The sequence below is a fragment of the Heterocephalus glaber genome, unplaced genomic scaffold, assembly GCF_053883595.1.
Source record: "Heterocephalus glaber isolate CG9 unplaced genomic scaffold, H.glaber_assembly_v1.0 deba00001820, whole genome shotgun sequence".
Lineage (NCBI taxonomy): Eukaryota > Metazoa > Chordata > Mammalia > Rodentia > Bathyergidae > Heterocephalus > Heterocephalus glaber.
Window position 1 is genome coordinate 196,451 of NW_028258486.1, and position 19,645 is coordinate 216,095.

The window sequence follows — 19,645 nt, forward strand, 5'->3', positions numbered from 1 at the left end:
AGGTGATTGGACCCCTGCACTATCTTTGCCCAAAGTTCACACAGTGAACCAAAACAAATGGGAAGATCTATCTTCCTAAATGCCAAAGAACAAGGGGTGATCAGGCCCCTGTGCTGTATTTGCCCAAAGTCACAAAGTACAAATTAATATAGTGAAACCAAAGCAAAACCAAAAGTTAAGAACTAGAGGGTTTCCTGGGCTTTCTCATCTAGCAGATGAGACAATAGCAGCAGCCCTCCTTCTGTCATCTTCCATCTCAGGTTCAGGTGATCTGCAGCCATTGAGCAGATCTCTGTCCTGTTGAGGAGCTTAGGAAGTTGAGTCCCAGGGGCATGTCTTTCCCCTCAAAGAGACAGAGACCCAGTCCCTCTAGTGGAGTTCAGACCAATGCCCAAAAGGGCCACTTCCTTTCTCAATTCCTGGTCAGGGAACCAAATATTCTGGAATCATGGAAAGAAATGTACAGAGACAGAATTTGGGTAAAAAAACAAAGCCTTTACTTGCTAGCAATGCAGGACCACCAGAAACTCATCTGATCAATTTCCACCACGTCCTTTGTTTTAACATTTCCTTTTATATCTTCTTTTACCCATTACCTCATTCCTGGTGGTCTCAGTAAAATTTCTGTTTCTCTTTTACAACTAGTTCCTGTTAGTTGTTATAGTCACAGACATGTAACAAACAGATGGTGCCTGAAGCACCTATATTGTAAACTACCTAAATATTTCTACTTTGCTTTTCTCCAGATCAATTGTTATCTGTTTGACCTTGTTCCCAGATTAGATTAGTGATGATCTCTTGAAGCACAGTGCAGTCATGAGAACTCACTGGAGAACTTTATTTTCTGGCCCAGACTCATGTACACTCCAACCAAGTCTGAGGACAAAAGGCCCCAGCTGAAATGAGGACTGCATATTTAAAGGGGAAAACCACAGAAAAATTCCATCCTCCCATTCCCTTGGGTTATGGATTGTTGCAGAAGCTGGTTACAGAAGCCAAGAAAAGCAAAGTTAGTTCTTCCCATTCCCCTGGGTTGAGGTATGTTGCAGATCACCCAAAACAGTTTCTGTTTATTTTAACTTCTGGTTGGTTACATACATCATTCAGGGGTGGTGTTTTCTCCTGGGAGTCAGAGTTCAGCTGGAAGTCACATATTTGCAAAATGGAGGAGAATGTTCTCAACATGGTGGTGGTATTGCTAAGTTGCTAAGTTGGGTCTCACATTCCCCACTGGTTCTGGTCCATTTAATCAAATCTTTGATTCGTCCTCCATTTCTTCTGAAGGGAGAGGATTGTACCATCCTCTCATTACCATTAGTTTATCAGGGTTTATCCACTGTTTAATATAATTGGTTAAGGAATTTAAGATTCAGGGCTCTATCATTAACAGTAACAGGAGGATAAACAAGTGTCCTGCCAAGATGGGTATTAGAGTCATTGCCCAAGGTGACCAATTGAACATACTTTGGTAACAGGTTTGTCCTTTTTGATTCCAATATTTTTCCTTTAAATCCTCTCTTACCATACCTAGGGTGTCACAGATAATCCATGACTGGTTGGCATAAAAAACAGCATGTTTCACCCAAGGCTGCACAGAGCCAACCTTGTTTTGTGAATAATAAATCTGAAACCCTTTTGTTTTGTAATACTGCTTCAGCTAATGAGTCTACTTGTTTTTCTAACCTAGAGACTGAATCTTCTAAATAACCTAGATCTCAAACAACCTGATAACTGAGGGTTTTGAAGTTAGAATCTTGTGTTGTTAAGAAGGAAGTCCTAATGGCTGCCTATTCAGCTACACCTAACCTGAGGAGTATAGGGACCAAGACAGGTGCAGCTCCTTTGGTCCAAAGGGTACAATAGGGGTTGGAGATTAGGCCTAAATATTCTTGTCCTCCTTCTCCATTATAATACAGGGACTGGGGGACCACAAGCACTGTTACACATAACAAGGTATCATAAATTTCAGTAAGGTGAAATTTTGGTATGCACTTGGTTAGCCCTTCAGTACAAGCAAACTATGTCTCAGAAATAGCTTTGTAATGAAGTGCAGTTTTATCTAATATATGTTTAGTGAGAGTCTTGTTACATAAACTTTGGTAAGAGGAGCTTTCCAGATTATAAGTATGGCCAGGAAGATATGTCCCTGTTCCTTGAACATCCCCCAAGATCACTCTTGGCTTTTTCCAGGTAAAGTTATATGAGGACACAGATGTAGGGTCAGTATTTGTTCCAATTCCCAGATAGTAGGGGGGATTTGGTTCTAAACATAACCAATAATCCTTTGCTTCATTGGGTTCAGACAAATTTAGCAAGTTTTAGATAAGAGACAACATCTGTAAGTTTGGGGTAGCTGAGTTAGGTCTGGCAGTGGTGAGGGATTCGTCTGGAAATTGGTGAGGGTTGATTCAGCCATGTTGGGAACTAGGGTCACCTTCTTGGTCTGTTGGTATCTATCAACCATAACACCTATGGGATAAGTAAGGCTAACTCTCTGTTAGGACACATAGGTATAGGAGGGGAATTGTATCTACTAGTCTTTACTGTAATTTCTACACCAGGCTCCCATCCCGCTACATACAACCTGAGCCACCATGGTTTTTCAGCCTTCAAACTTGACTGCGTTATCCTTTTAACATTGACTTTTATAGGGTAACAGTCTCCAAATTTACAGCTATTATGATGTAATGTTGTCAGGGAAATCTTTATCCGAATGTCCTTCACTTGGACTTGCCAGGGGGCTGTAGTTTCACATCCCCAGGCACCACAGTGATAATCTTCCTTCTCCCCACAATCAGGGGTGCCCTCTGCCAGACAAACATAGAATTGAATGGGATGTGGTTCCATCCAACTTGCAATTGTGCACTCTCCTTTTCCTCTAGCTAGACTCCATGTTTCCAAAAACAAACTGCACAAACTTAAGCTGATTTCAACTTAGCTGGTATCAGGACCCTTATTAACTTGGCTGATCACTCTGCTGCCTGTAGTCATCCTGAGTTCCCAAATTTCTCTTTGTGGAGCATAGGGGTTGCTAGAATCACTTCCCTGAAGCCTTATTAGAGATAGAATTAGCATAATTATGGTTTGTTTCCCATCACAGTCTTATCTTTTTGTTCCTGGGCTGGCTGAGGCCCTTTCAGGTTGAAGACGGGCCACCCTCTGGTGCTCCCAGCTTGGCATGAGTGTGGTGAATCCAAGGGGTGAATCCTGCCACTTTTAGCACCAGAGTTGTCAGGATCACCAGGTAAGGCCCTTTCCAATGGAGCTTGAGGGTCTTGGAGTGATGCTGGTGAAGCAAGATGAGATCCCCTGGTTTAAACTGGTGGGTCGGGAAAGTCTGGTGCCCTCTGGTGCCCCATACATGGTGATGATTCTCAAGCTGAATCTCTTGTAAGACTTGTAGAGAGCAAATCAAAAAATCATGACTGAATTTATTTGTCTGTTCCAAATTAACTCGGGAGGAGAGAAGATCTCCCATACATGATCTCAAATGGGGTACATTTTTTCTACATATGGGGAGCATCTAACACATAGCAAGGCAAGAGGGAGGAGATCAGCCACTTTCTGCCAGTTTCTAAAACAAATTTAGTTAATGTCTCTCTTAATGTTCTATTCATCCCTTCCACTTGCCCTGAACTCTGTGGGTGATAAGCACAATGTAATTTACATCTAATGTTCAAGGCTTTTGCCAACTACTGGGACACTTGGGATGTGAAGGCTGGACCACTGTTGGACTCTAGTTAGTGTGGGAGGCCAAATTGGGGGACGAAGTCTTGGAGCAATATTTTCATGACCATGGCTGCAGTCTCTGTCCAGGTTGGGTAGGCTTCTACCCACCCTGAAAAAGTGTCCACCAGAACTAGTAAATACATGAATTTATGTTTACTTGCCTTTATCTCAGTGAAGTCCAGTTCCCAGTGTTCTCCTGGTTGGGTCCCCTTAAACCAAATCCCAATGTTTCTGGGCCTCATTAGGGGGGTTACCTTGGAGCATACATGACACCTAGAACAAATATCTTGATCCAACAGAGTTAGTCCTGGGATGGAAATCTTAGAGCTTACCACATCTCTTAATTTCTTTTCCCCCAAATGGGTGAAACAGTGGAGTTGTTGAAGTATGTGTCTTCTCAACACTTTGGGCAAACAAATGCGACCATGGGGTCTCTCCCACCATCCAGAACTTTGTTTTATTGCTCCTAATTTTTTTTTTTTGAAATTCTTCCTCAGGGTATAGTTTGGCTGGTTTGGTAAGTGTTCCAGGGGCTTCGCAGGTAGGATATCTATTGGCCCCACTGGTTCTTTGGTCACTCTCTTGGATGATAAATCTGCTACTCTATTTCATTTTGGCTTGTAGTGATCCACCTTTTGGTGTTCTCTGCAATGACAATGGCCACTGCCTTCAGTTCTCACATTCCCTCAAAGAGGGCCAGAATCTCTTTTTTATTTTTGTTGGTTTTTCCTTTCAAGGTCAATAGGCCTTGGTGTTTGCAGATCTCATCATGTACATGAGCAGTGGCGAATGCATACTGGCTGTCAGTATAAATGTTTATTGTTTTTTTCTTTTTCCCAGCCATAAGGTCTGTTTTAGGGCAATCAGTTCAGCCTTTTGTGCCAAAGACCCTTGGCTCAGTGATTGAGCCCATTTTATCTGTCCCTCTGGTGTGACCACAGCTGTCCTGGCATACCTGATGCCCTTTTCCACATATACTACCATCCATGAAGTAAACCTCATCTGGTCATTTGATAGGGATGTCCATAAGGTCAGGGTGGTTGGAGGAAGAGGTGGAGATCACATCTTCACAGGTACAGACAGGTGTGTCTAATTCAGAATCAGGGAGCAGAATTGTCAAGAAGAGGGCTGCGGTTTGGGAAAAAGTGATCCTAGGATGATCGAGGAGCAGGGCTTGATATTGAGTCAATCACTCATTTGAGAGCCACCAACTGGGAGGCCCTCTTAGCAATGTCTCAGCCATATGTGGGGCAAAAATAGTTAGCTCTTGGCCCAGACTCAGTTTGTCAGCCTCTTTTACCAATAAGCCAGTGGTTTCAATGGCTCACAAACAGGATGGCCATCCAGTGGCTACTGGATCCAGGCTCTTAGATAAGTATGCCATTGGTCTATTCAAAGGTCCTGGGGTTTGGGTTAATAGCCCCTTTGCTATTCCTACCTTTTCTGTCAAAAACAAATGGAAAGGCTTTTTGATGTCTAGGATCATGAGAGAAGGGGCTGAAGTAAGGGCCTCTTTTAGTTTCTGGAAGGCTTGTTCTTCTTTCTCTGTTCAACAGAGTGGAGACTCCCCCACAGCAGTGACTGAATATAGGGACTTTGCAATTTCAGCAAACCCTAATATCCAGAGTCTGCAATATCCTACAGCCCTTAAAAGTTCCCTGATTGGCACTTTGTGGTTGGAGTTGGAATTTGGAGGATAGGTTGAATCCTCTGGCCTTGAGGCAACTGCTTTCCTTCAGATGATTGGTTGCCCAAATAGGTGGACCTTGAGACAAAAATTTGTTACTTTTTGGCTGAAACGCTATAAATGAGGCCTTGTAACAGTTCAAGGAGCCCCTTGATTTCTTCCTTGCATGCCACAAGGTCCGCTGTGGCTATGACCAAATCATCCACATATTGTAACAGAGTCACATTTGGGTAGGCTATTTGATAGGGCAACAAATCCCAATTCACAGCCTCATCAAACAACGTGGGGGAGTTTTTGAATCCATGTGGCAGCCTAGTCCAGGTCAACTGTCCCAAGAATCCCTGATCTGTGTCCACCCATTCAAAGACAAACAAAGGTTGACTCCCTGTTGCCAGGAAAATGATGGAGAAAGCATCTTTGAGATCCAACACAGAATATACCTTCCATTCTGGTGGTAGGAGTTTCAGCAGTGTATAGGGATTTGGGACAGTTGGGTGAACAGTCTCTACCCTCTTGTTTATTTCACATAAGTTCTGGACTGGGTGATAGTTTCCTGTGCCTGGTTTTAATACTGGAAGAAGTGGAGTATTCCAGGGGGACTTACATGGTCTCAGGATTTTGGGATCCAGGAGCTTTTGCAAATGAATCCTCATTTTTCCTCTGGAAGTTGTCTTGATGGGGTATTGTTTGATGGCGATGGGGGTTGCTGGCTCAAGGAGAGTTACCACAACAGGAGGTTTATGTGCCACCAGTCTGGGCAGGTTTTTTTCTGCCCAAACTTGAGGAAAGAGGCTCTAAAATTCTTTTAACAATTTTGTATCTCCCTCTGCAACCTCTAGGTCACCTTGGGGCTGGAGGAGATATTCCTCTGACAGTGGGCAAGTGACCATGATCTGACTTGGCACGTTCACGTGTAGGGTGGGATCTTGTTCATTGAAAGAGATGGTGGTCCTTAATTTCCCAAGGAGATCCTGTCCCAACAGGGGATAGGGATATACTGGGAAAACAAGGAAAGAATGTGTCACTGTATGATTTCCTGAATCCACTGTCCTATAGGTAGTGCATGTGTACATTTTATCTTTGGTGCATGTTGCTCCTTGCCCTAGGGCTTTTGTGGGGTCATTGTAAAAGTACTGAATGGGCTGCCCTGGTATCTATGAGGAAGTCCACTGGAGTATCCCTGACTTTGACTGTTGTCATGGGCTACTGGGAGCTGAACACATAGGAGCCCTGACATCCCGAGTCTTCTGTTTCCTCTACTGTCAGTATTTTTGGTCTCTTTTTGTCCTGGCTTTCTTCCCTTTTCTTAAAAGGTCAGTCCCTCTTCCAGTGTCCAAATTGTTTCCAAAGAGCACATTGGTATTTCCCTAGGGGAGGATGATGCCTGTCTCTGGATGGTGGGTTTTTTTCTCTCCTCCCTGAGTCTTAGTCTTATGATCTTCCAGTGCAGCAATGGTTACTTTTGCATGCTTCTTGGTGACTGCTTATTCTGGAGTATCTCTATCATAAAATACTTTCTGAACAATGCTCAAGAGCTCAGTTCTATTCTTTCCCTGGATTCCCTCTAATTTCTGTAATTTTTTTATAATGTCTTGGGGTGACTGAGAAACAAAAGCTAGATTAATAATGGCAAGGCTTTCTGGTGCATCTGGGTTGATGTGTGTCTATATACCAGGTAGGCTTCTAAAAGCCTTTCTAGAAAACCCACATGTGACTCTGTTTCATTTTGTAGAAGCTCGGTTACCTTGGTCAAATTAGCAGGCTTTCATGCTGCCAAGCAGAGTCCACCCAAAAGGCTCTGGCAGTAAGTGTCCAATTCCCTATTACCTTCATTTATATTGGGGTCCCAATTCGGATGCTTTGGTGGCATGGCAGCCTCCATGCATTGTGCATGGTCAGGGGTGTTGTCACCACTGGGTCCCAGGGCAGCTCTAATCACCTCCTGAAGGATGTAGTCCCTTTCTAATGAGGTAAAAAGAGTTTGTAGGAGCTGTTGGCAGTTATCCCAGGTAGGCTGGTGGGTGTGCAAAACAAACTCAAGAAGAGAGAGCCTGGGGTTTTTCAGAGAAAGGGGGATGTTGATGTCCAATTATAAAGATCACTAGTGGTAAAGAGCACATACACAAAGCCTCCTCCAGGTTGGGGCTCACAGAGGGGAAAAAGGGGGTCTACTCCAGGTGCAGAATTGGAAGAGGCAGGGTCCCCCACTGTGGTTCTGCAAGGTCCGTAATCTTGTCATGACTTGGTGTGATGGGGTGGCTGGAAATTCTCTTCTGTCAAATCTGAGGTTGGAGGTGGCACACCAGGATAGGGAGAGGCCAAGGAAAAAATATCCATCTCATCCACAGGGTGAGAAGTGAAGACACCTGTCGATGCTGGTTTCCTATGAAGAATTGGCTTAGTATGGAGGCATGGGTTAGATTTATTCTCAGATTTGGCCACCAAAATGTGGGCTTTTGTTCTTTGGTCTCAGTTTTTCCAATCATTGGGCTGAAAACAATATTATTAAGTCCATCAAATTTAGGAGACCAATGTAAAAGCCATTTGGGAAGGTCATCAATCACATCATTCCACACATCAATATATGGGAATTGGTCTGGGTGTCATGGTCCTCTTTCTCCAAACATGACACCCCAGACTCCTCAATTGACCTCACAGTCAAAGTTTCCCTCACTTAGCCAGTTCACCCCAAATGTAGGCCATTCTAGTTCACAGAGACTGTGAAGTTTTCCCTTCACCCCATATTCATCCTCCTTATCCTCAGAATATATTTGCTTAAAATTTTTCAAAACACAATCTAGAGGCATAGGTACCCTGGATTCAGAATTTTCCATAACATTTTACCTTCTTCTGACTAGAAAGAGAGAGCAACAGGGAACACATCTTGAGGACCAACAAGACATACACGGTGCCAGATAAACAACTGAGTGCCACCCCTGTGTCACTCTCTAAGCTGGTGGGCAATTCCTGTCATCACACTGAATCCCCAAACAGGGGAGTCTGTGTCATGTCCAACCTCCTTCTGTTCCCCTAGTTGCAACTCACAAAGACTGTCAGGTCCTGAACTCCAGAGGCTTTCAAAATAAAGTTCTCCAGTGCCAATCCAAACCAGGTCTGCATGCCTCCATCAACAGCTGGTGAATTTGGGACCCCAGAATGCTTCAGGGAAACCTCCCCAATATTCAGGCAGGTCAGTGATGCCCTGGATGGCAGTAAGTCCCAAGACTGTTGGCTCAAGGGGATCCTGGACAAATGTTGGACCTCATTCCCAGACTACATTAGCAATGATCTCTTGAAGCATGACACAGTTATGAGAACTCACTGGAGAACCTTATTTTCTGGCCAGGACCCATGTACACTCCAACCAAGCTGAAGGACAAAATGCCCCAACTGAAATGAGGACTACATATTCAAAGGGGAAAACCATAGAAAAAGTCCCTCCTCGCATTCCCCTGGGTTATGGATTGTTGCAGAAGCTGGTTACAGAAGCCAAGGTAAGGACAGTTATTTCTTTCCATTCCCCTGGGAAATGGTTTATTGCAGCTCTCCTGAAACAGTTTCGGTTTATTTTAACTTGTGGTTACATGCATTGGTTAAGGGTGGGGTTTTCTTCTGGGAGACAGTGTGCAGCTGGAAGTCACATATTTGCAAAATGGGAGGAGAATGTTTTTAACATGGTGCTGGTATTGTTAAGTTGCTAAGTTGGGTCTCACAATCTACAGCTAGGTTATAGGCCAAAGGTTCAGTTAGCCATCACATTAAACAATAGGAGTTAGGGGAAAGGTAGATCTTAAAGGAATATATTACTTATTCTACTTTATCTACCTTAATAACTAAACCATAGATTAAATTTTCTCTATCAACACTGCTCCCAGTGCAGAGGAGCCACCCAGGATGCCATAGCACCACTCCCAGCACAAAAGAGGCTTCTGGGGAACTTTATCACCACTGTGAGTGAAAAGGAGCATTCCAGGCCACTCTACCATGGCTTTCAGTGCAGAGGAGTTTTCTGGGCCACCTTAGTGTATCTCCCAAGGCACAGGAGTATTCTGGAATGCCATACCAATGCTCCCAGAGTAGACAAGTCTTCCAGGAAGCCATACCACAGCTCCAAAGCAGAGGAGACTTTAAGGTCATCATAGCACCACTCCCAGCCAAGAGGAGGATTCTGGGCCAGCGTACCACAGATCCCAACACAGTGGAGGCTTTCAGCCTCCGTACCACTGCTCCCAACTCAAAGAAGTATTTATGGCCATGGTACCATCATTCCTAGCACAGATGAGGGATTTGGGGCACCATACCACTGGAACCAGCACTGAGGATGCTTCTGGGCCTCTATACCACAGCGCCTAGTGCAGATGAGGCTTCCAGGCCAATGAATCAATGCTCTCAGTGCAGAAGAGGCTTCCTTGACCCTGTAACAGTGCTCCCAGTGCAGAGAAGGCTCCTGGGATGCCATAGCACTGCTCCCAGTACAGAGGATGCCTCTGGGTCACTGTACCACTGCTCCCAGCACAGGAGAGGCTTCTAGGATGAAATAGCACTGCTCCAAGAGCAGAAGGGTCTTCCAGGCTGTGTACTCCCACTCCCAGTGCAGAGTCCTCTGGGCCACCATAGAATATCTCCCAGGGCAGAGGAGGCTTCTGGCCTACCATAACATCACTCCCAGCACAGAGGATGCTACTGGGTCAGGACACCATTGCTTCCAGTGCAGAGGAGGCCTTGGTGATGCCATAGCACTGCTCCCAGTGAGAGGCAGAGATCAGGTCACTGTACCACAGCTCCCAGTGCAGAGGGGGTTTCCTGGCATCAATAGCACCACTGCCAATGCAGAGGATGCTTCTGGGCCACTCTTTCATTCCTCCCAGTCCAGGGGAGGGTTATGAGTAATGGTTGCATAGCCCCCAGAGGAGAGGAGTCTTCTGGGCCACAGTATCACTGCTCCCAGCAAAAAGAAGGCCTCCTGGCTGCCATGGCAACACTCCCAGTGCAGAGGAGTGTTCTGGGATACAATAGCACTGGTCTCAGTACAGAAGAGGCTTCCTGTATGCTGTACCAGTGCTTCCAGAACAGAAGAGTGTTCCATGCCTCCATAGCACTGCTCCCAGTGCTGAGGTTTCCAGCCCACTGTATCTTCACACCTAGAACTGAGGGGGCTTCTGGGTTGCCTACCACAATTTCCAACACAGGGAATTCATTTGGGACAACATAGCACAGCTCCAAGCATATAAGATACTTCTGGGATGCCATAGTATGACTCCAAGCACAGAAGAGGCTTCAATTGAACTTTGCTACCACTCCCATTGTAGAAGAGTCTGCTTGGCCACTGTACCATTGCTCCTAGAGGAGAGGAGGCTGCAGGGATACCTTAGCCATGTTGCCAGTGCAGAGGAATTTTCTAGGCCACTGTAGCACCACTCCTAGCACAGAGGTGGCTTGCAGGCTGCATTACCACTGCCCACAGCACAGAGGGGCCATCCAGACCATGATAAAACCACTCACAGTGCAGAAGAACCTTCAGGACCACTCTACCACAACTCCAAGTGTGTAGCAGGCTTCTGGCATGCCACAGCAGAGCTTCCAGTATGGAGGGGACTTCTGAGAAAATTGTTCACCATTGCCAGCACAGAGGAGGCTAATGGGTCAATGTACCATTGATTTCAGTGTAGATGAGTCTTCCAGGCCATTGCCACACCACTACCAGTGTATCAGAGAGTTTCAGGCAATTGTAATACAACCTTGTGCAGAGGAGGGTCCCAGTGTGCCAGAGACTTTGGACTAACTGTAACATCCCTCCCAGTACAGATGAGGATATTGGACTGCAGCAAAATTGCTCTCAGTGCAGAGGAGGCTTCCAGGAATGTGTAGTACCACTCTCAGTGCAGAGCATATTTCTGGGTCATGGTATCACAATTCCCACAGGAGAGGAGAATTCTGGGCTGACATAGCCCAGCTCCCATTCCACAGGAGGCCTCTTGGCAGCCATATAACCACTCTCAGCACAGAGCAGGATTCTAGGCCAGCATGCCAACATTCCCAGTGAAGAGGAGGCTTTCAGGATACACTAGTACCACTCCCAGTGCAGAGCAGTTTTTGGTACCACCATACTACCACACCCAACAGGGAGGAGGCATCCAATTTGCAATACTGCTGTTTCGAGCAGAGAGTAAGCTTTAGTATGATACCCCACCACTCACAGCACAGAAGTGGCTTCCAAGATGAAATACCACTGCTCCCACAGCAGAGAAGGCTTCCAGGCTGTTGTACTAGTGCTTCCAGTGCAAAGGAGGCTTCTGGGCCATCTTACCACTGCTCCCAGTTCAGAGCAGGCTTCTGGGCCACTGTAACACCTCTCACCTTGTAGAGGAAGCTCCAAGGATGCAACAGAAACACTACCAGCACAGATGAGGCTCCTGGGCAACCCTATCACAACTACCAGCACAGGGGAGCCTAATGGATCATTGTACCATGGTTTTCAGTGCAGAGGAGGCTTGTAGGTCACATTATCAATGCTCTCAGTGCAGAAGCGTCTTACTTTTCATGGTAGCACCCCTCCCAATGTAGAGAAGGCTCCCAGGATGCTATAGAGCTGCTTGCTGTGCAGAGGAGGCCTCTAGGTCACTGTACCATTGCTCCCAGCACAGAGGAGGCTTCTAGGACACAATAGAAATGCTTCCAGAACAGAGGAGGCCTCTGGTGCAACATAACATCACTCTCAGTACAGAGGAGCCTACAGCGCCAGGGCACCATAGCTTGCAGTGCAGAGGAGGCTTTGGGGATGTCATAGAACTTCTCCCAGTGCAGAGAAAACTTCCAGGTTATCATAGCCCAGCTCCCAGTGCAGAGGTAGTTTTCTGGCATCAACTGCACCACTTTCAGTGGAGAAGATGCTTCTGGGCCTATCATTCCTCTCAGTTCAGGTGAGGCTTATTCGCTACTGTGGCACAGCTCCCAGACCAGAGGAGCCTTATAGGCAGCTGTCTCCCAGCACAGAGGAGACTTTCTGGACACCATGGAATGACTCTCAGTGCAGAGGTGTGCTCTGGGATGCAATAGCACTGATCCCAGGGCAGAGGAGGCTTCCTGGCTGCTCTACCAATGCTCCCTGCACAGAGAAGTGTTCCGGGCCTCCACAGCACTGCTCCCAGTGCAGATTAGGCTTCCAGCCTGCTGTACCATCACACCTAGTGCAGAGAAGGCTTCCAGGATGCCTAATCCTTTTTCCAGCACAGAGAATACATCTGGGTGACCATAAAACCACCTCAAGCACATAGGCATCGTCTGGGATGTCATAGGATGTCTCCCAGCACAGATGAGGATTCCAGTGAAATGTACCACCACTGCCTGGGAGAGGAGTCTGCCTGGCCACCATACCACTGCTACCAGCGGAGAGGAGGCTTCAGGGCAGTTGTCAGTGCAGAGGAGTTTTCTGGACCACTGTACAACTACTCCTAGCACAGAAATGGGTAGAAGGCTGCCTTAATCACTGTTCACTGAACAGAGGGGATTCCAAACCATTATAACAGTGCTCACATTGCAGAGGAGGCTTCCTGACCCCTGTAGCACAACTCCCAGTGCATAGAAGGCTTGAGCCATGCCATAGCACAGCTTCTATAATACAGGAGGCTTCTGGGCCACCTTATCATCACTACCAGCACAGAGGAGTCTAACAGGTCACTAACAGGTACTGTGGCTTTCAGTGCAGAGCAGTCTTCTGGTCTGCAGCACCACCATTATCAGTGCAGCAGAGACTTTCCAGTCATCATAACACCTCCTAGTGCAGATAAAGGTCCCACTGTGCCTTAGCACTTCTACCATCCATGAGGCTTCCATGTGGCTAACCACCACTGCAAGGATGGGAAATGCTTCCAGGATCCAATAGCCCTTCTCCCCATGCAGAGGAGTCTCCCAGGCTTCTAAACAATACCTCACAATGCATAGGAGGCCTTTGGACCACCACTGCATAGCAGCCAGCACAGAGGAGGCTTCCTAACCACTGTAACATCCCTTTCAGTGCAAAGGAGGATAATGGGCTGCAACAACAAAACTCTCAAGGCAGAGTAGGCTTCCAGGAATCCACACCACCACTCTCAGCCAAGAGAATGGTTCTGGGCTGCTATATCACTGCTTGCAGTGGAGAGGAGGCTTCTGGGCACACGTGGACACACTCAGTGCAGAGTGTAGTTCTGGGCCACTGCATCAACCCTCCCAGTGAAGAGGAGCCTTCCAAGCTGCCATATAATAGCTCCCATTTCAGAGGAGGATTCTGGGCCCCTGTATCACCACTCTAAGCATAGAGGAGGATTCTGGGCTCCCATGGCAATGCTTCTGGTGAAGAGGAGGTTTTCAGAATACCTTAGTATCCCCGCCCCCCCCAAGCCTTCTAGCCACTTCTGTGCTGGGAGTGATTGTACAGTGGCCCAGAAAACTCCTCTCCACTGGTACTCCTGCTCCCAATAGGGAGGCAGCTTCCAGGATGCAATAGCACTGTTCACAGCACACAGTAGGATTCAGCCCAATGTCCCACCACTCACAGCACAGAATAGGTTTCCAAGATGCAATACCACTGCTCCCACTGCAGAGACTTCTGGTCAGACAAACCACCACTACCTGTACAGTGCCAGATTCCAGGATCCCATAGTGCTTCTTCCAGCACACAGGAGGGTTCCTTAACATGGTACCACATCTCCAAGTGTAGAGGAGTATTCTGGGCCACTGTACCAAAGTTCCCAGTGTACAAGAGCCTTCCAGGCTGCTGTACCACAGCTCCAAGTACAGAGGAGGATTTGAGGCCACCATACCACCACTCCCAGCCAAGAGAAGGATTCTGGGCCATTATACCACAGATCCCAGCACACTGGAGGCTTCTGCACACTGTAGTACCACTACTTCCAGTGCAAAGGAGTATTCAGGGATAAATTACCACCATTCCCAGCACAGTGGGGAATTTCTGGGCCACTGTACCACTACTGCCAGCACAGAGTAGGTTTCTAGGACAAAATAGCAATGCACTCAGAGAATAGAATTCTTCCAAGGTGCATACTACTGCTCCCCATGCAGAAGAGACCTCCAGCCACCATAGCACATCTCCCAGGGCAGAGGAGGGCTCTGGCCCACCATAACATCAGTCCTACCACAGAAGAGTGTACTATGCCAGTGTACCATTGCTCCCAGTGCAGGGGAGGCTTTGAATAACATAGCACTGCTCCCTGTGCATAGGAGACTTCAAGATCACCATAACACAGCTCCCAGTGCAGAAGAGGGTTCCTGGCATCAATAGCACCACTCTCAGTGAAGAGGTTGCTTCTGGGCCACCATTCATTTCTCCTAGTCCAGGGTAGGCTTATTAACCATCATAGCACAGGTTCCAGTGCAGAAGAGTTTTCTGGGGAGGTGTATCACTATTCCAAGCATAGAGGAGGCTTCATGGCCTCCATGGGATGACTTGTACTGCAGAGGAGAGTTCCAGGATGCAATAGTACTGATCCCAGTGCAGAGGAGTCTTCCTGGATTTTATACTAATGCTCCTAGCACAGAAGAGTGTTCTGGGGTTCTACAGAACTGCTTCCAGTGCAGATTAGGCTTCCAGCCTGCTGTACCATTGCTCCTAGCACAGAGGAGTGTTCTGGGATGACTACCTCTTTTCCAGTACAGAGAATTCTCCTGGGTGACCATTACACCACTCCAAGCACAGAGGAGGCTTCCAGGATGCCATAGCATGATTTCCAGTACAGAGGAGTATTCCAGTGAACTATACCAGCACTTCCAATACAGAGGAGTGTGCCTAGCTACCATATCACAGCTCCAAGTGGAGAGGAGGCTTCAGGGATACTTCACCACAGTTGACAGTGCAAAGGAGATTTCTAGGCAGCTGTAACACCACTCCCAGCATAGAGTTGGCTTGCAGGCTGCATTACCACAGCTCACACCACAGAGGGGGCTTCCAGATAATTTTAAGAGCAGTCACAGTGGAGGGGAGGCTTTTGGTCCATTGTAACAGTTCCCAGTACAGAGAAGGGTCCCAGTATGACAAAACACTGCTCCCAGCACAGATGAGGTTTCCAGGTCACAAGCCACCACTCCAAGGACAGAAGATGCTTCCAGGATGCAATAGACCTGCTCCCCATGCAGAGGAGTCTTCCAGGTTGTACCAATGCTCCTAGCTCAGAGGAGGCCTCTGAGCCACCATTGCTCCCAGCACAGAGGAGTCTGCTGACCCACTGTAACATTCCTCCCATTGAAGAGGTTAATGTGGTGCAGCAAAACTGCTCCCTGTGCAGAGGAGGGTTCTGAGCTCCCATGGCACCATTCTTAGACTAGAGAATAATTTTGGGTACCATACCACTGCTCTCAGTGCTAAAGAGGCTTCTGAGTCTTTCTACCACAGCTCCCAGGTCAGAGCAGGCATCTGGACCACAATTCCACAGTTTCAAGTTTAGAGAAAGTTTCCAGGCCACGGTACCACGGCCCCCAATGAAGAGGATTATTTCAGGCTACAGCACCACAGGTCCCAGTCCAGTGGGGGCTTCCTTTCCACTGTACCACTTCTCCAAGCACAAAGGAGTCTTCTAGGCCATGGTACCACTGCTTGTAGTACAAAAGAGGCTACCAGGTCACAGGACCACTACTCCCAGTGCACACATAGGAGGATTCTGGGCTACTATAGCACAGTTCCCCTTGTAGAGGAGTCCTCTGTGGTACCATATCACTGGTCCTGATGAAGATGAGCCTTCTAGGCCACTGTTACACCTCTCCTAGTTCATAAGATGTTCCCAGGATGCCATACCAATACTTCAAGTTCAGAGGAGGCTTCTGGGCAACCTTATCACAACTGGAAGTACAGAGGAGGTTTCTGGGCCACTCTACCATGGCTCACAGTGCCGATGAATCTTGTAGGGGAACTGTACTACAACTCCCAGAGTAGAGGAGTCTTCCATCCCCCCTACCACAATTAATAGCACAGAGCAATCTTCAACATCACAGTATCATTTATCCACCCACTGAGGAGGGCTCTGGGATGTCATAGTATGGCTCCCAGCACAGAGAAGTTTTCCAAGCCACTTTACCACCCCTCAGGCACAAATTAGTCTGCCAGGCCCACATATGACTTCTCCCAGTGAAGAGGAGGGTTCAGATCTGATGAACCATCCCTCAATGTACAGTGGTGGCTTCTAGGATGCTATACCACCACTTCCAGCCCAAAGAAAGCTTCCATGCCACCACACCTTATCTCCCAGGGCATAGGAGCATTCTGGGCCACCTTAGCAATTCTGCCAGTGTAGAACAGTCTTCCTGGGAGCCATAACACTGCTCCAAGTGCAGAGGAGGCTTCGAGGCAACGATACCACAACTTCCAGCCAAGAGGAGGATTCCAGACAGGTGTACCTAAGATCCCAGCACAGCAGAGGTTTCCAGCCACTGTACCATGGCTCCCAGGTTAAACTAGTCTTCTGGGCCACAGTGAAAACATTCCTTGCACAGAGGAGGCTTCTGGGCCACTGTACCACTGCTCCCAGTAAAGAGGAGCCTTCTGGGCCACTGTAGCAAAGATTCCAGGGCAGAGAAGGTATCTGGGCCACTGTATCAATGCTCTTAGTACAGAAGAGGCTTCCTTGACACTGTAACACCACTCCCAGCTGAGAGAAGGCTCCCAAAATGCCATAGCACAGCTCCCAGTCCAGACGAGGTCTCAGAGTCACTGTACCACAGCTCCCAGAACAGAAGAGGCTTCTAAGATGCAATAGCACTGCTCCCAGAGCACAGGAGGATTCCAGGCTGCATAGTACCCTACCCAGGGAAGAGGAGACCCCCAGGCCACCATAGCACATCTGCCAGAGAAGAGGAGCTTTCTGACCCACCATAAAATCACTCCCAACCGAGTAGGCTACTGGGCCAGGCTACCTTTATACCAGCACAGAGGAGTATTTGTGGAGGCTATTGCACTGACACCAGTACAGAGGATGGTTCCATGTCACCATACTACAGCTCCCAGCACAGAGGAGGCTTCTTGGCATCAATAGCACCACTCTCAGTCCAGAGGATGCTTCTGGGACATTGTATCATTGCTCCCAGTCCAGTGGAGGCTTATGAGCCACCCTAGCACATCTCTCAGAGAAGAGGAGGCTTTTGGGCCACCATATCACCATTCCTATCACAGAGGAGGCTTCCTGGCCACCATTGAACCATTCCCAGTGCAGTGCAGAGGAGTATTCCTGGACACAATGGCACTGGTCCCAGTGCAGAGGAGGCTTCCTGCCTGCTGTACCAATGCTCCCAGAACAGAGGAGTGTTCCAGGCCTCCATAGCACAACTCCCAGTGAATAGGAGTTTTCCAGCCTGGTGTACCATCACTCCTAGGACAGAGGAGGATTTGGGGGTGGCTATCTGCCTTTCCACCACAGAGAATTCTTGTTGGTCACCATACCACGACTCCAATCACATAGGAGGATTCTGGGATGCCATAGCATAAATTCTAGCACAGAGGAGCCTTCCATTAACTCTTTCACCACTCCCAGTTCAGAGGATTCTGCCTGGCCACTGTACCACAGCTCCCAGTGGAAGAGAGGCTTCTGGGTTACCTTGGCACAGTTACCAGTGCAGAGGAGTTCTCCAAGCCTTTGCAGCACTGCTCCCAACACAGAGGTGCCTAGCAGGCTGACTTATTACTGCTCAAAGTACAGAGGGGGCTTCCAGACCAATATAAAATGGCTCAGAGTTCAGAGGAAGTTTCCAGGCCAAGGTACCACAACTATCAGTGCATAGCAGGCTTCTGGGATGCCATAGCACAGCTTTCACCACAGAGGAAGATTCTAGGCAACATGTTCACCACTGTCAGAACAGAGGAGACTAATGGGTCACTTTAACATGGCTTTCAGTGCAGAGGAGTCTTCGGGGCCACTACATGACTTCTCACAGTGCTGCAGAAGCTTTTTTGAACATTGTAACACCTTCTAGTGCTTCAGAGGCTTTTCAGAACATCATAACACCTCCCAGGGCAGAAGATGGTTCCGATATGTCATAGCACTGCTCCCACCAGAGTGGAGACTTCCAGGTTGCTAACCACCACTGCAAAGACAGAAAATGCTTCCAGGATGCAATAGTCCTGCTCGCCATGCAGAGGACTCTTCCAGGCTGTTGTAACAATGCTCCCAGCACAGAGAAGGCATCCAAGTCAATATTGTAACTTCCAGCATTGAGAAGGCTTCTATCACAGAGAAGGCTTCACCGCTATGTCCCAACACTCACAGCACAGAAGAGGCTTCCAAGATTCAATAGTGCTGCCAGTGCAAAGGAGGCTTCCAGGCTGCCTTACCACTGATCGTAGTGCAAAGCAGGCTTCTGGGCCATCCTACAGCTGCTCCCAGTTAAGAGAAGGCTCCTGGGACACTGTTCCATGGCTACAAGTTTACAGGAGGTTTCCTGACTCAGGTACCACTACTCCAAGTGAAGAAGATTATTAGGGGTCACAGCACCACAGCTTCCTGACTAGCAGTCTTTCCTCCCACTGTACCATTGCTTGCAGCACAAAGGAGTCTTCTGGGCCATCCACTGATCATAGTGCAAAGGGAGCTTCCAGGTCACAGTAACACAGCTCCCAGTGACCAGGAGGCTTCCAGGCTACTCTAGTACAGCTCCCCTTGCAGAAGAGACTTCTGGGCTGTTGTATCACCAATCCCAGCAAACAGGAGCCTCTGGACCACTATAAGACATCACACAGTGCAAAAGAGGTTCCTAGGATTCCATAGCACCACTTCCAGCATAGAAGAGCCTTCCAGTTAGCCTTATCATCACTGGCAGCACAGAGGAGGCTTCCAGGCCACTGTACCATGACTCTTAGTGCAGAATAGGCTTCTGGGCCACCATACTACAATTCTGAGGGCAGAGGGGACTCTTTCCAGCTCCCTACCACATTTCCCAGTAGAGGAGTCTTCACCGTCTCTCTACCAATGATCCACACACTGAGGAGTCTTCTGGGATGTCATAATATGGCTCTCAGCACAGAGGAGGCATCCAGGCCAGTGTACCACCACTCCAGGTGCAAAATAGTCTGCCAGGCCACCATACCACTCCTCCCATTGAAGAGGAGGGTTCTGGTCTGATGAACACCACTCCCTGCACAGTGGCAGCTTATGACATGCCATAGCACCACTCCCAACCTGCAGGAGGCTTCCTTGCCACCATACCTCATCTCCCAGGGGAGAGGAGTATTCTGGGTCACCTTACCAATGC